Genomic DNA, 15,498 nt, shown 5'->3' on the forward strand with positions numbered 1-15,498 from the left:
CTTTAAATGATTTTTTGTTGCTACATCTAATTCCATTAAAGTAATATTTGTATATGTATTTTGATCCTTTATATTCTATGGCAATAAGTTTTGTCAGTCAGGTGTGTCCAGTGCAAAAAAGGCTCTCCTTTTTTATCTTTAAAATGTCCCCCTAGGTTAGAACATCCTTAGAGAATAAATAGTTACTCCCCATTCATTTTTTTTCAGTTGTGTCCATGATGTTATGTATACCTTTCATAAATGTATTTCAATAATTTTCTTTACAGAAGAGTGCATCCTAATTTATTTAATCAAAACTTAATTAAAATGTTGATTATCTATGTAATCTTTCTCTGTACCTTCTTTAGTTTACTTTTGGGATAGAAAAAAGAGGACTACAGAAAGGATATTGCAATAGAAAGAGTTAAAATGGTGTAGTAGAGCTTACTGTTTTAGTTTTTTTTTTCTCTTAAAAATCTTTGTATTTTGTGTTTGCTGCCTTAACTGCTACTGATCACAAAGCTGGTGATTTCATACAATAATCCAGATCTATTTCTTGATCCATAATTTAAATCTTTAAATCATGTGTCTCTAAGTATATGTGTTTTATAGAGGCTGTTAATGATGTTGACCATTATATTTGATAATTTGTAGTGAAAATTTGAAAACAAATCCAAACCTTAGATTTTCTATTTCAATCTACAGAAAAAGTCATCTCTCAAACTACCGTGAATCCAGGTCTTCCTTAGAAAAGACTATATATGATTTTACAGCTCCCTGAGAACTAACAGACCAGCACTTTATAATATTGACGGTGACAGGGACAGTGGGATTGAATACACCCTTGGCAAGTTTGCAGATGACATCAAGCTGTGCGGTGCACTTGTCATGTTGGAGGGAACAGTCACCATCCAGAGGGACCTTGACACGCTCAAGAGGTGCACCTCTTGAAGGTATGAGGTGCAAGGTGTGAGGTGCAAACCTCATCAAGTCCAACAAGGCCAAGTGCAAGGTCTTGCACATGGGTTGGGGCAATCCCAAACACAAGTACAGGATGGGTGGAGAGTGGATTGAGACTATCCATGGGGAGAGGGACTTGGGAGTGTTTGTGGACCAAAACCTCAACATGACCCTGCTTGCAGCCCAGAAGGCCAACTGCATCCTTGGCTGCATCAAAAGAAGTGAGGCCAGCAAGCAGAGGGAGATGATTCTGCCCCTCTACTCTGCTCTTGTTAGACTTCACCTGGAGTACTGCATCCAGCTGTGGGCTCCCAACATAAGAAAGATGTTGACCTCTTGGAATGAGTCCAGAGGAAAGCCACTAAGTTAATCACAGGGTTGGAGCACCTCTCCTATGAAGACAGGCTGAGAGAGTTGAGGTTTTTCAGCCAGTAGAAGTCTTCAGGGAGGCCTTTTATCAGCCTTCTGGTACCTAAAGGGGGATTACAAGAAGGCTGGAGAGGGACTTTTCATGAGGATATGTAGTAATAGAACAAGAGGGAATGGCCTTAAGCTGAAGAAGGGTAGATTTAATTTAGATATTAGAAGAAATTCTTTATTTTGAGGTTGGTGAGGCACCGGAACAGGTTGCTCCATCCCTGGAAATATTCAAGACCAGGTTGGATGGGACTCAGTGCAACCTGGTCTAGTGGAAGGTGTCCATTTGCATGGCAGGGAGTTTGGAACAAGGTGATCTTTATGGTCCCTTCCTAACCTAAACATTTTGCGTTTCTATTATTCTAAGAGAAAATATATACTATTTTGAAGGCAAAAGAAGGAAAACTTCAAGCTGCTTGATTTGGCAAGAGACTTAAATGGCAAGAGACATTTAGTACAAGTGAGGCGGGTTCAGCATCCCCCCCTTATCTGCTATTTAATGCTGAGCTGTGCAAACCTGTGTCTAGCATTGTAAGCATTTCTAATACACTAAGGCAAGTTTAAGGTAGGATGGCTGACTGGTAGTTTAAAAAACAACTCACATCTCACCTCTGCTTTTCTGCTAGTTTTGCCTTGTACCTGGGATGTATGCGTGGTGATGTAGCAATTTGGATTTAGCAACAGCAAGTCAGGAGATTTCTGAAATGGTGTGCACACTTTGGACTGAGAACAGGATAATATCAGGAGTGAGAAGTGGCCATGATATTATGGCCGTAGTGTGACTCGCAGATACTCGATGGTTTATTTTATAGTGATGGGAAGAGTCTGAGGTCATTATCCGGTAGAAACAGAGGAACTGAGCAGATTTCAGATGCCTCAAGGACTGTGGAAAGAATAGCTTCTGTTGAAGAGAAGAAAATGATGACATTTCAACTTAATGATTTGACTCAAATTTTCTAAACTTAAGCAAGCTCAAAGATAACTTCTATGTTTTTTAAAGCTAAAATAAAGCAGGCAGTGATCAGAGGATTGGAAGGGTGCGCTCAGAGACCTGCGTTTTCTAGGTATCAGTCCAGACTCCAACAACGTCATGTTTATTTGCAACATACTTAGTCCTACTTTTCACAGGCATTGAATTATCTTTACAGTTAATGAAAAAAAAAATCAGCTGATGCTGGAAACTTCTGCTATAGGGACAGCTTTATAACAAAGTAGAGGTTTCCATACTGAGGTACATATTCTACTGTGACACCTATTGAAAAAGTGTTGCCTGCAGGTTTAAGGAGGTGATCCTTTACCTCTGCTCAGCACTGATGAGACATATCTGGAGTGCTGTGTCCAGTTCTGAGCTCACTAATACAAGGGAGGTATGAACAATGGAGACTCCAAGAGAGTAGAACAAGTCCAGCAAACAGGAGCTAAGACATTGAAGGACTGAGACAAAGAAGGGTAGAGATAGGACTATTCATCCTGGAGAAAATAGTGCTCAGGGGAACCTTATCAATGTGTAAAAATAACTGATGGGAGGAGTAAGGAAGATGAAGAAAAACTCTGCTTGCAGGTGGCCAGTGATAGGACAAGAGGCAATTCTATTTAAACATAAACTTCTTCTCCATGAGTGTGGCTGAACACTGGAATAGGTTGTCCTGAAAGGCTGAGTCACTGTCTGTGCACATTCTCAAAACCTAACTAGACACAGTCTGGGCAACCTGCTGTACGGGACTATACTTATGCAAAAGGGTTGGATTAGATGATCACTATTCTGTGATTCTCCTTGTCACTTGTAGGACATACCCTCAGAAATGTTGCTTCAGGTGTGCTCGTCTAGGCTGTGTTGAAAATGACTAGTTCTTTCTGTTCTTGTGAACATGCCAAAACCTCTTAGTCCCAATGTTTCAAAGAAGTGCTATGGTAGTTGTGGTTATTTGGGGCTATAATGCATGTTTGTTTAAAGATTTTTATGTTAATACATGACATAGGTGCGACAAGCACAACTGACTTTTCAGAAGGAAGGTAAACTAACCTAGTTTAAAATTATGATGAAACACACTGAATTTATCCCATATATGAGAAATGTTGATGAGCATTTCTGCTCTTCTATAGCTATTCAAGCATGATGTTGCAGATAAAAAGCTCCGGTGAAAATCCTGCAAAATTTTAAGGGCAAAATGCTAGAAAGTTCTCTGTTTCTTGTTTGGATTTTTGTCTGGCCTTAACAAAATTGCTGAAGGATGAATCTATGCTAAATACAATATTTTATTTTACTTATAAATACCTAATCAATTTACAGAAAAGCAACATTTTCAGATGTAGACTACTGTCTTTCATAAAGAGATTAGGAGCATTATTTCAAATATAAGAATTATTTTTTTTCCATTTTTGCACTTGACTATTTTTTTATTTTTTTAATCAGCAAGAGAAAAACCTGTTAAAATTATGAACACTGAATGGACGACTTAGATAGTTCACATTTTGTTAAGTTTATTTGGGCAGTGTTTCCCTAGAGTGACATTTATAGCCATCAGCACTTAGATTCCACTTTCAAGCCAAACTGAGAGTGTCAGTAATTGGTGTACATGCTGCCATGTAGTAGTTCATGGAGCAGAGCTGGCTAAAAAATGGTATTATGGTTTCCAGAAAATGTCTTTAAAGAAAAAAAGGTTTTTTGTTCTGAATCAGCCCAAAATGAACAAACAAACAAAAAAATTAGAATTTCCTGTGAGCTGGAAGCTTCCCAAACTTTGCAGCTGCTCAGAGAAATGAGCTCTAAGCTGTGATACTGGCAAAAATGCAAAACCTGTCAAACTGCATGCACTGATTGTAAGATGCACAGTGTTGACTCCCTTCTCATAATTGCCTCACGTATTTCTAGCATCCTACCTTGGCCTTTCTTCCTTTTCATGACTTCACATACCAGAGAGTTAGTTTGTGGTTTATTAATCTGGTAACCAGCTGCTCCTTGCACATGGGTCAAGCAATGGAGAAGAAACCAGGGCTTTGCATGCCAGCTGGGGTTGTGCTTTTCAGGGAAGAGTTTCTGCTGAAAAGATCCCTATAGACGACATATTATTTGTTTGCCATGTGTCTTTTAAAAACCTCTCTTATCATGAAACCCCCTGTGGCTCTCCAGTTGTGCTACATCATCTAGTACTCTAATTGCTTTCTCAGCACATTACTTGATACAGCACATCCTCATGAGTTGAGGAAAGTGAAACTTAACTAGCTGAAAATACATGTTTAGCTGAGAAGGTGAGAGAAATCTCCATTTTGAGTTACTCTCATCTGTTATACTAAACTTTCAAATTAGGGGGGGGGATAGTTTCTGGGCCTGAGGTATTCTTGCTGTAATATATCAATAAATTAATTATTACTTTCTGACCAGATTTTGTTTTATTAGAAAACATATGAACATCTGCACTGCTGAAATTTAGAGAGATTCAAAGGAAGAAGATGCTAATAGTATCAGCACCACATGTAGGAAGCTGCCAGTCTGTCCAGAGGAAGAATCAGGGCTTTTCAGGGGTTTTGGAACCACAGGAAAAGGACAAGCAGCATCCATAAGACAGTACAATTTCACATTTATAATATGTACACATCTCTTGATCATACAATTAAAATTAATTATATTATTTTATGGTTACTTAACTAAAAAATTATTTAGAAAGCCATTTTTAGGATGCATTTTTATCAAGAAAATATACTGGCTGGGGGAAGTAAAATTTAGGAACTATGACACACAAAACTAGAACCATGACCTAAAAACCATAGTGAACTTATTAACATAAAAGAAATGGAGGAGAAGTCAAGCCTGGGTTCATGGGAAAAGGAGGAGAAGAACACAGTGAAACACATCAGACAGACAGTCTAGGGTAGCCTGGTGGGGTGATCTGAATGAAGGGGAGAAAAAATTGAGCTTGATACAAAGGGCAGAGAAGAAGCAGAGAAGGAGCTAAGGGAAAAAAAGAACAACAAAAGGCATCAAAGCGCTTTCCTTTATTCTGTTGAACCATGCTTTATAGATTTTCCTAAAAGTTAATATTGGTTGCAAAGCTGAAAAGTACATAGGAGTTAACTGGCAAATTGAAACACATGCAGTAATATTATTTAAGATTCACAAACCTAATGTCTGTATTTTTCAATTTTTCTCTTCTATTATACACATTTTAACACATCAGCTACTAAACATTTCTTAGTACATCCACCTTGAACTTTTCTGTTCTGATATCATATATTAAAAAAGATATGCGATACCTAGTCCCATTTCTGATATACCAGACTGAAACTTTTGCCTTTCAAAATGCAACCTTACACCTTTAATTTCCTTAATGTCTCCCTTATTGTCCATTCATCATAGTCTTGACAGAAAACTGTGGGTGAAAGCAGTTTGATAATAGACTGACACAATAATTCTACATAAATACTACCTTTTTTCTTTCATATAAGATGTGGCCTATGTTTCACAATACATGGTTAAAATTCAGAAATGTTATTTCAGAAAGATTTATTAGCGCAAACTCAGAAGATTTTTTGTTGCAGGTTTGTGATACACCATGGTGCTCTTAAATAGCACAGGGATGAAATGCATACCCAAAGAAATCAGTAATCTAGTCTTGTTGTTCAACTATCTGACCTGAACACATGTTTCTAACAGGAAATATTTTTTCCCTGGTCTAAAATACTCTATTAACTTGTGAGCACTGGCTTCAAAATCCCTATAATTCCCTGCTTTTTTCTGAGGCAGCAAAAAACCATCTATGAAGTTAGACCACCCGGAGAGCAACAACAAGGCATCTGAGAGGCATCCATAAATTCTATGCCAGTTGTAAACAATTTAAAGTGTCAGAATTGCAGCTCAAATCAGACCAACAGATACCGGATGTCCAGAAGAGTCAAACATGCACAAGATATACTTTCTAAAATTATTTCTGTGTCATACAAAGCTGTCAATCTGTTTGCATAAGCAGAAATAAGATTTCAGCATTGTCCTGTGAAGCTTTACAATCTGAAATATAGTCTAGATTGTTAGTTTTATCCCCATGCCTACTGTACGTTGATCAAGAATAAAAATAATAGGAATTCCTGAATTTTGATTGTAGCTTTGCTCCTTGCTTACTATTTTGATCTTGGACAAGCCATCAGTCTTTGGGTTGATGGTACACTAAAAATGCAGTTTGTGTAGACTTTACTTCTGTGGTGATCATGAGGACACAGGCAATCTGTCATCACTATTTGCTGTATAGCTATGTTTAATCAGTACTTCACTTTGTTTTTGGTAAATGTGGTTAGCTACCAAATACAGTTTAAAGTAATCCAGATAAAAAACAAAACCAAACCAAAACAATAAAGCAAAGGAAAACAAATCAAAAAACAAATCAAACCAAACCAACAACAAAAAACCTCCGAACAAGAACACATGGCATTTATCCTCAAGAATTCTTATGTCTGCATTCAAGGGGTAACCTTCCCTTGTGTTTGGTTCTTCCCATTGCTCCTGTTTTGGGAAGAAATGACTAAAAGTAGGTAGGTCATTGATGCTTACTATATTTGCAAAAAATATCAACAAAATCCTGTTTCTTTCTACATGAGAAAAATCAAACAGCTGGAGAACATTTCTTTGCTCAGATTCCAAGACATATTCTAGCCAGCACTTATCCCAAAGGTCTTTTCTCAGGACATTGTTCAAATCTGCATGTGTTCGTATCCAGCATGTCTGTCCATGTGTGTCCTTTGTGCTTATGTCATTATTTTTACAAACAGGGACAGTTCCAGCAGATAGCATTCTGCATTTTGAAGCTAACCACCATTTCCATAAGCTTTCCTCTCTGCTTTTAGCCTCAGTGACAGACAGCCAGTACTCTCACCAGTTTCAATATGTATAAAACCCAGTTTCAAGCATCAAAGAAAGAAAATATATTTATATATGCAGGTTACTTTCTTTGAGGAAAATATTAACAGGAATTTGTGATAAATAGTCATATATTTAGCAGAGCAAGAGGGATAATGTCAAAATAAATAACTGCACTCATAGTTAAAAGAGATCTACTGAAACTCAAAGTAACTATTCTGCAGTCAGTTGAAAGACAAATTGCAAACATTTCCTGAAAATAGGAATTTCCTCGCAAAGATAAGAAACTATAGGAAGAGGAAGTGCAGAGTTCTCTTTCTGGAAACAGCCTTCAGGAACAGTTATAATATAAACTCCTAAACAATTATACTTAGAAACAAACTATTAAGGAGGAGCATGACTAGAAGCCCATATAAAGAACAGAGATGTTTTATGAAGATCGGTTGGTAAACAGCTGTTAATCAGCTGCTCCTATGGGTACAAGCTAAGCCTATTTCTCAATTTAGTTTGTCTTCCAATGAGATATTTTTCTGAAGGGTATGGAACAACCTTTTTAAAACCAGGTTCCACATTCTTGTAGCAACACATAAAGTATCAAGAAGTGACAGGGAATGGAATGATCCTCTCAGTAGCATAGAAATTCGGAAATATCTGCTCCTTCAGTCTGGTGTTTTAGATGATGCAACTTTCAAGTGGAATGTTTAATTGTAGTGCCTAGATCTTAAATGAATATTATATAAATTCTGAACCTAGTATAACTACCAGTATCTAACAAATGTGGCTTTTCTTTCTTCAGGCTTCTTATTTACTGACATACTTAAAATCACAATATGAAAGATAATAAATTTTAAAAAGCATGATAATAATAATAATAATAATAACAACAACAACAACCACAACCACCCCTCCTACAACAGCAACAACAATAATAAACACAAACTAACCCTCCTACCACCAAAAATTATTGACAGTTTAGGTCTCTATCAGATATCTTATTCTATTTTATTTTGTTTGACAAATAGTAACACAATCTGGAAGACCCTGATAGTTGTGATGCAGTCAGGAAAACCATTATAATCCTAAAATGGTCTGTATAACTTGAACTTGATCCAATGCTGCACTCTGAGGGATTGTTGTTCCTCTGGCCCCAACACTGTCTAGTAAGACTACCAATCAAGGAGCAAGGGACAGCCAGAGGCAAGCTCTCAGCTGACATCCAGAACACTGAAGAACAGAAGCAACTGGAATTTCAGTTTCACCCAATTCTAATTAGGAAAGAAAAAATGCTATTTTCTTGGTAAATTTCAATCCAATTTACTGCTCTTGATATGATGTCAAAAGATCCCTGAACCTTCTTTCTGTACAGGTATAAACATGTAGGATAAACAACACAACATATGAGAACTTTTTATTAATTGTTGCTTACAATCAAAGGAGAAGTTGGAGAAAGCACTGCCTTTGAGGGACAGATAAACATAACTAATCCATTTTCCTACCTGATTTTCTTTTGGGACTCTCCAGTATTACAGAGACATCTCTGTAAGACAGAAGATTTCTTCATCTTGCTGCTTACTTCTCTTCAGAGGAGTGTCTGAAAGAACCTTCAGTCCTTTTACTTGCAACAGCTGAGTTGTTTTTGGCAGTGATGGGACTCACCTAAAAATAACATTGTTATACAGTGAAATTGGACTGTAAAGGTCCTTCTTGGGTAAAACAATTTATGCTTTTGACTAGGAGGGAAAAAAAAAAGGATTAAAATGGTCCTAGAGGCAAACTCCAATTCAGAAGTCAAAGATAAGGCTGTGACCAGAAATGGGTACATTTTGGAAGGTACTTGTGAGTCGCGTGTGAGAGCTCACAGGTATTTAAACATACTCATTTCCTTTGCGTGTTCAACAGTAATGAATGACCCTGTGTCACTGAAAGAGAATTTAATAATTTCCAGCCTCAATGACCTATTCTCTGCCCTGCACATATACCACATATACAATATACAATTGTTTCATAGTATTCAGTGCTAGAGGGAAATGCATTAGTTATTATTTATGCTCAGTCTTTATTGTTCATATCACAGATATTATTCACAGCATTAATTTCATCATTACAGGTTTTACTGTATTTTGGACCGCACTCTTAAACTGATGGTGACAGCTGTTTTTACAATTAAAATGTGGACAGAATGAGATACATAACATCAGAAGAAATGCAGGCAGAGGAAAAAATAATAGAGCAAAACTAAGAAACCATGGCAAGATTCTTCAAATTATAATACACTGTGTTAAGAAATGCCTTGAGACCTTCTCAACAAACAGCAACAATATTTCATTTTATTTCACATCAGTGAGGGAGACCAAGCCTGAAAGTGGAACATACACATTTTGTCAGACAAACATCTGATATCTTGGCTAAGAACATAAACAAATTTTTCACTGTTTAGCAGTTGCTTCTAGACACATAATAGACGCAGTCTCTGTGGTTTACAAATTTATTTATTTTCTTATGAGTTGTCTTTGCAGTCAAGTGCTCTTCCCCTGAGCTATACCCTCGGAAAAGAAAATACAGAACACTTCACGAATTTGCGTGTCATCCTTGCGCAGGGGCCATGCTAATCTTCTCTGTATCATTCCAATTTTAATATTTGTGCTGCCGAGGCGAGCATCAATGCTGTCTCCATACAATCCTAAACATCCACTGGTCAGATTATGTGACTAATACGTCTGTTCTAGAACAAGCAGCAATCACAAATATTGAGGCCATGTTGCTAAGAACACAGCTGTGTTAGGCAGGGCACATCTCAAGGATGAAGGACCACCGCCTCCCTAAGATATTGCTTTATGGTGAACTCACCACCGGCTGCCACAAGAGAGGAGCCCCAAAGAGACGATACAAGGACTCCCTGAAACAACATCTCAGCCTTGGCCATATTGATCAACATAACTGGTCTACTCTGGCCTCCAATCGGGAGGTCTGGAGACACACTATAATGCTGCTGCTTCCTCTCTGCTGGTCACTCTCGAGGAGAAAAGACAACACAGAAAGAATCATGTCTTGCCAATACCACCTGAGGAGTCTTTCTGCTGTGCCTTTTGCAACCTATCTTGTCTATCTTGTATTGGCCTTTTTAGCCACCAGTGTGCTTGTAGCAAATGTGGGTAGAGCCCTTACCAAATCTTTGTTCACGAAGTCTAGCCATGATGAGTTGTCTTTAAACAGAATTTTTGACTCCTCTCAACTTCTTTCCATTAGCAATAATTCTATCCAGATTTCTAAGAACCTAGAAGATACTATTGTGTATTTTTGCAATAGGTGTTAAAGATTTTGCAAGAATCTCTTTTGTTATTATTGCATTCCACAAAGTTCTGCAAAAAAATAAATAGAATCTGACTGTTAATTCTGTAGAGCCAATGGCAAACTAAACATCCACGAAAATATCACTTTAATTGAAAGAAAATCAGTATATGACCTGTGATGGGCCACATCTGGGCCTAATGCCCAGATTCGGGCAAGACAACTCAGGTCAGTATGCTGGCAGAAGACCTACGAGTTGAAAGCCTTTGAGCCTGCAGAGATCGAAAAGGATTAAGGCAGCCTGTAACTGACCACCACCACAGAAAAAGCTAAGATATAAGGTCTTCCTTATGATTAATATGATAATACAAAAAATGTGCTCCATTTTACACATGTATTTTCTCTTTTAAGACAGACATAATAAAAAAACCCACAAAAATCCCCCAAACCCAAGAAAATAAAATGAAGTGTCAAGAGCTGTAACAGGGCTTTTGCAGATGGAAAAAAATTATGCTAAAAGTGATGTTTAGAAATCCAGACTTTTATTTATCATTTCCCATCCAAACACAGCGTTTCGACAAATGTGTTGAGGTAGTGTTAAGTCTGATGTCTGAAGAAGATAAGTATCTTGTTTATAGTAGTAAGAAAGTAGCAGTTACCAAGATAAGAAAATTCTGTTACTGTGGAATAAATGAGATGTCCTAAAATGGTCCTTATAACAACTAGATTATTATTTACCAGGTGGACCTGTGCAGTCATAAATGATCACATGTCTTTATTATGGTCATTTTCTATAAAGCAAAAAGTGAAAACTAAGACCAAAACATAAACCCTGATTTTTTATGTGTCAGATAACTTTTTATATAAGAAAAAGGATAAGGATAAATACATGGAGAGGTTGAATAGACTGTTATCAGCAGTTGGTCACAGATAAAACCTGTGTAGTATGAAATGTTTATCCTAAGCCAAAAGAAGATATGAATATAATATAAAAGTATGGACTTTTTTGAGTTTTTTTAATAATCTGTTTAGAAATTTGTGGAAAGTCTGCAAAAGTGTGTGTTTTAAGATATCTTGCAGTCAATATGTCTAAAGCTTAATAAATAAAGCTGTTCAGACATTTTTCTACTTAAATCCTATTTTGCTTTAAGATGCAGGTTCTCCTTATTTTTGAGGCAAATAATAGAGGCTGGAACAGTGATATAAAATATGAGAGCTTTGGATAGTGTTCACAACAAGAACTGAACATCTCTCCCCTAATTCTATTACATTATTTCCCTCAGATATCTGATTTTCAGATTTTTTTTTCTTTTAGCATTCGAAAAATGACAAGGTCTTGCGGAATTTTTTTTAAAGCTGATTTCTTTAGTCTTCTCTTTGAGTGGAACTTTCTGAACATAATTTAGTAGATTATAAGTCTCAAAGACAAGCTTAGAGAACTTCTGCATAAATAAATTTGAACTATGAATTTTCTAGTTTTCATATAAATATGTTTAAAAGTCTCTGAAGCCTTTATAAGAGCTGTATTTAATTCAGGCACTGAGTGCTTATTTGAATGTTTAAAAAAGAGGTTATAAATAAGTTTAAGTAGTTTAGTGGTGTACATTTTTCTTAGAAAATATCATTTAGACAGTGTTTTATTGACTTCAGTAAGTATGAAATGATTGAAACTATAATGAACAGTTTATGCTTGAGTGTACAAGGACCCTAGGTATTTATAAATGACAGGTCTACAGAATACCTATGAATGAAAATGACCCCAGGTAACTGAACACTGCTTGTGCAGCAGGTATATACACAGCCAAATAATGAAATGAAACCCATAGAGGACTCTCAAGACACTTGACATGAAGTAATTTATGATTACTGCTGGAGTAAAGAAAGTGACATTCAGATTTCCTATAGATCTGTTACAGGCTACAGCAGAACTAAACCAAGGCAATAGAATGCTATTTTTAATGTATAACATATAATATGTACATGGTGTGTAAAATTAGGTCTCTACAGCAATGGCAGCATTAGACTGTCTACTAGGTTCATAAGTTTATTTGACACAGAGCACGGTACCATATAAAACAAACCTTGTTTTTCTACTATAAATATTCAGACACACTGATAAATACTCACGACTCATTCATGTGACCTGATATCAGATGGATTGTTTTTCAGAGACTCTATGTGTGTGCTCAACCTGTCAGCCTGCTAGGCAGAATCACTACCATGAGAATGATTACCTTTTCTTTGTAACATTGTCCAAAGGCAGAAAAAAAAAATCTCTCACAAACAATAGCCCTGAATGAAATATAGAAAGTAAAAAGCCTTCCCTTTAGGCTTCACCTACCTGGATTTCTCTACTCTTTTCCCACTATTATAGTTCTTTCATATTTTCTCTTTTTGAGTTTGAACATAGTGCTGATTGTCACTCTCACTGAACTCGTTGCTGTGGCTGTGCAGCAGCAGAGATCACAGCCAGTGATCTCAGCTAAATGAAGACTAATGCCCAGATTCAGGCAAGACAACTCAGGTCAGTATGCTGGCAGAAGACCTACGAGTTGAAAGCCTTTGAGCCTGCAGAGAACTGCAGGGAATTCCCTGAGAATCAAATAGTTTTATATAGCTGGATCAAGGACACAACTATAATGAGACAATTCAGCCACTGAGTGCTCTACATTTACACATTTTTTTCCCTCCAAAAAAAAAGATTTTTTTTTTTCTGTTTTCATTTAAATTTTCTATTCATAAACTCTTCAATACTGCAAATGTTGGGGCTGCCACAATCTCAGATTTTTTTCTAAATGTGATATAAGTTCATAATGCAGAATGTGCCATGCATAGAAACATATGGCCTTTCTAATATGAAAGCTGTTGCTGCTCCTTTCAGCATCTTGCAGGGACCTCTGTTTGCTGACTACTCCAGAGCACAGCTGTTCACAAACCAGGCAATGGCAATTGCTCTAGGGTCCTCCTATCTCTTTCAGGAACCCCAAATATCCAGTCACCAGATCACTTTCCATGCTGGCCTCATCACTCGGGCTCCCTTATTTAGGCAGTGTGACAAGTCGAAAATGAAGCAAAATCAGGTGAAACCAATCCAACCCCTTTCCTACTGACCAGGCAGCCACCCATTACAGAGTAGGCACAGAGGAGTTCATGTCATGTGGTGCTCTCCTTATATTAGACAGGGTTATTTTTATTGTGCTTATTTATTATTAACCTTCCACCTGGCATTTACAGGACATTTATGCTCTGCAAGTGGTTGCACTTGCTAATCAGCTCTTACAGCTGCCAGGAAGCAGCAAGAGCAGGCAGCTTCTGCAAGGGCAGGTGACGGATGCAAGCAGTGGCAGCAGTGCAGGGACCACATGGGATGGACACAGGCAAGCAGCTCTGGCAGTGGTCACTTAGTTCAGCTAAGAGTTCAAAATATCAGGTAGATCCATAGTAATGAGGCAGGTCCAATGCCAAGCTAAAAACTCACAGTCACACCTGCAAGTTAGGCTCTGGGTCGGAGTCAGGGAGGCAGAGGACTGGAATACCTGCAGAATTTTTCAAACAGAGATCAAGGGAGAGAGCCTGAGCTTAAAAGAATCTCCCAGGTGCAGGGGAACAAGTCACTGCTGGGGCTTCTCATAGTCAGAGAGGAGCATCTTCAAAGTTATCCCTGACCCCAAGCAGCTGAACCCTGGAGGCTGCAGAGAAGGCACTCAGGGCCCTGCAAACATCTAACGTTTTCAAGAACTGGATATACGAGAGTATTAAAGCAGATCAGATATAAGTAGGTCAACCACGCTTGGCTCTCTTTTCCTAGTCGTACATGTGCCTTGTATTTGGCAGTCCACTGAGCCACAGCTTCTCTGTTTCGTTTTTACTCAGCCAACAGCTAAACCCACATTTGTCTTGTTCTCAGGCTCACATTAGTCTCCTTTATACAAACTGCTCTCACTGTTGATAAGTCACTTAAGACTCATGTCTGCCTCTAAAAGTGTTGTTTTCTTCTTTCCATGAAAAAATGTGAGTTAGTGTTTCTTCAGAAAACAGGAATAGACAGGTAAGTGAAAGGAATGGGTATATGCATGTGTGTGCGTGTTTGTGACTGTGTGGGAACGTGTATATGTGATTTCAATTACTTTAAACTCTGCAGTAAACTCTTCCATCTGAGGAACTGAACTTTGATAACAGTGTAAGCTATGTTAGTATCACTAGGTTATTGTGCTGACATCACAATCTTTATCACATACACTACTTCTACAAGTTGCAATTAATGATAGTACTTATTCTTCATTTTGAAATAATTTGGTATATGTGCTTAAGTCTTTCTGAAGAGCTATCTCTTTTTTTGTCTTGTATTTTGAAGAGGAAACCAAAGCACTATCTTATAACTGAATTTCTGAAAAGAATTTCCCATAGTCAGGGGGATCTTCACCTTCACCTTCACTACAGGATCTGTACCCTATTGCAATGTAGGGGGGCAGCAATGGCAATGTCTGAGGATATGAACTCATGGTAAGAGAGGCACATGAAACAGAGGACTGAAGATTTGTCTGCTTCCCATTCGACTTCTGATTATATTCTCATATTTAGTTTCTTATCAAAGCTGTACACAAACCCGTGATGCTTTATTCAAGCCCCTGGGCGTAGAAATAAATCCTATCTACACTCATTCTCCTTGCTTCTTCCATAATGGGGTAACAATTCACAGTTATCTCAAGAAACTGACACATATTTTGGTTTCCTTTCCCTTAGCCACCAGAATTAGAAATTGTTCTGCTTTCCTACTTTTTTTATACCTTGTTTGCTTCTTCATTCAGATTCTATTGTGCAATTGAATGAAAAAAATACTGTTGAAGATGCTTGATGCTTATTTATATTTCAAGTAAAGGTCATAAACTCTGGACTTTTCTTTGGGTTTGATTTTGGGTTTTTTTACCCTGTTAGGTTTGAATACTTAGAAAAAGGAGTGGAATCTCTGCATAAATATGGATTATAATGTAGATTGAATGCAGAGATAA

At 37.5% G+C, this 15,498-nt stretch overlaps 1 long non-coding RNA gene and 1 other non-coding gene across 2 annotated transcripts in view; both read right to left on the reverse strand.

Annotated features, from left to right (window-relative positions):
• Positions 1 to 9,721: 9,721 nt before the first annotated feature.
• LOC113972928 overlaps positions 9,722 to 15,498 on the reverse strand; it is a 19,448-nt gene continuing 13,671 nt past the window's right edge. The window contains exon 3 of the long non-coding RNA XR_003536074.1: positions 9,722 to 9,732. This is a non-coding gene — a long non-coding RNA (uncharacterized LOC113972928). The remainder of the gene's footprint in view (positions 9,733 to 15,498) is intronic.
• Positions 9,754 to 9,860, reverse strand: LOC113974831. The gene has a single exon (XR_003536654.1). It is a non-coding gene; the product is annotated as a U6 spliceosomal RNA (small nuclear RNA).

This window comes from Neopelma chrysocephalum, unplaced genomic scaffold (assembly GCF_003984885.1).
Source record: "Neopelma chrysocephalum unplaced genomic scaffold, ASM398488v2 Primary Assembly neopelma1_23b, whole genome shotgun sequence".
NCBI lineage: Eukaryota > Metazoa > Chordata > Aves > Passeriformes > Pipridae > Neopelma > Neopelma chrysocephalum.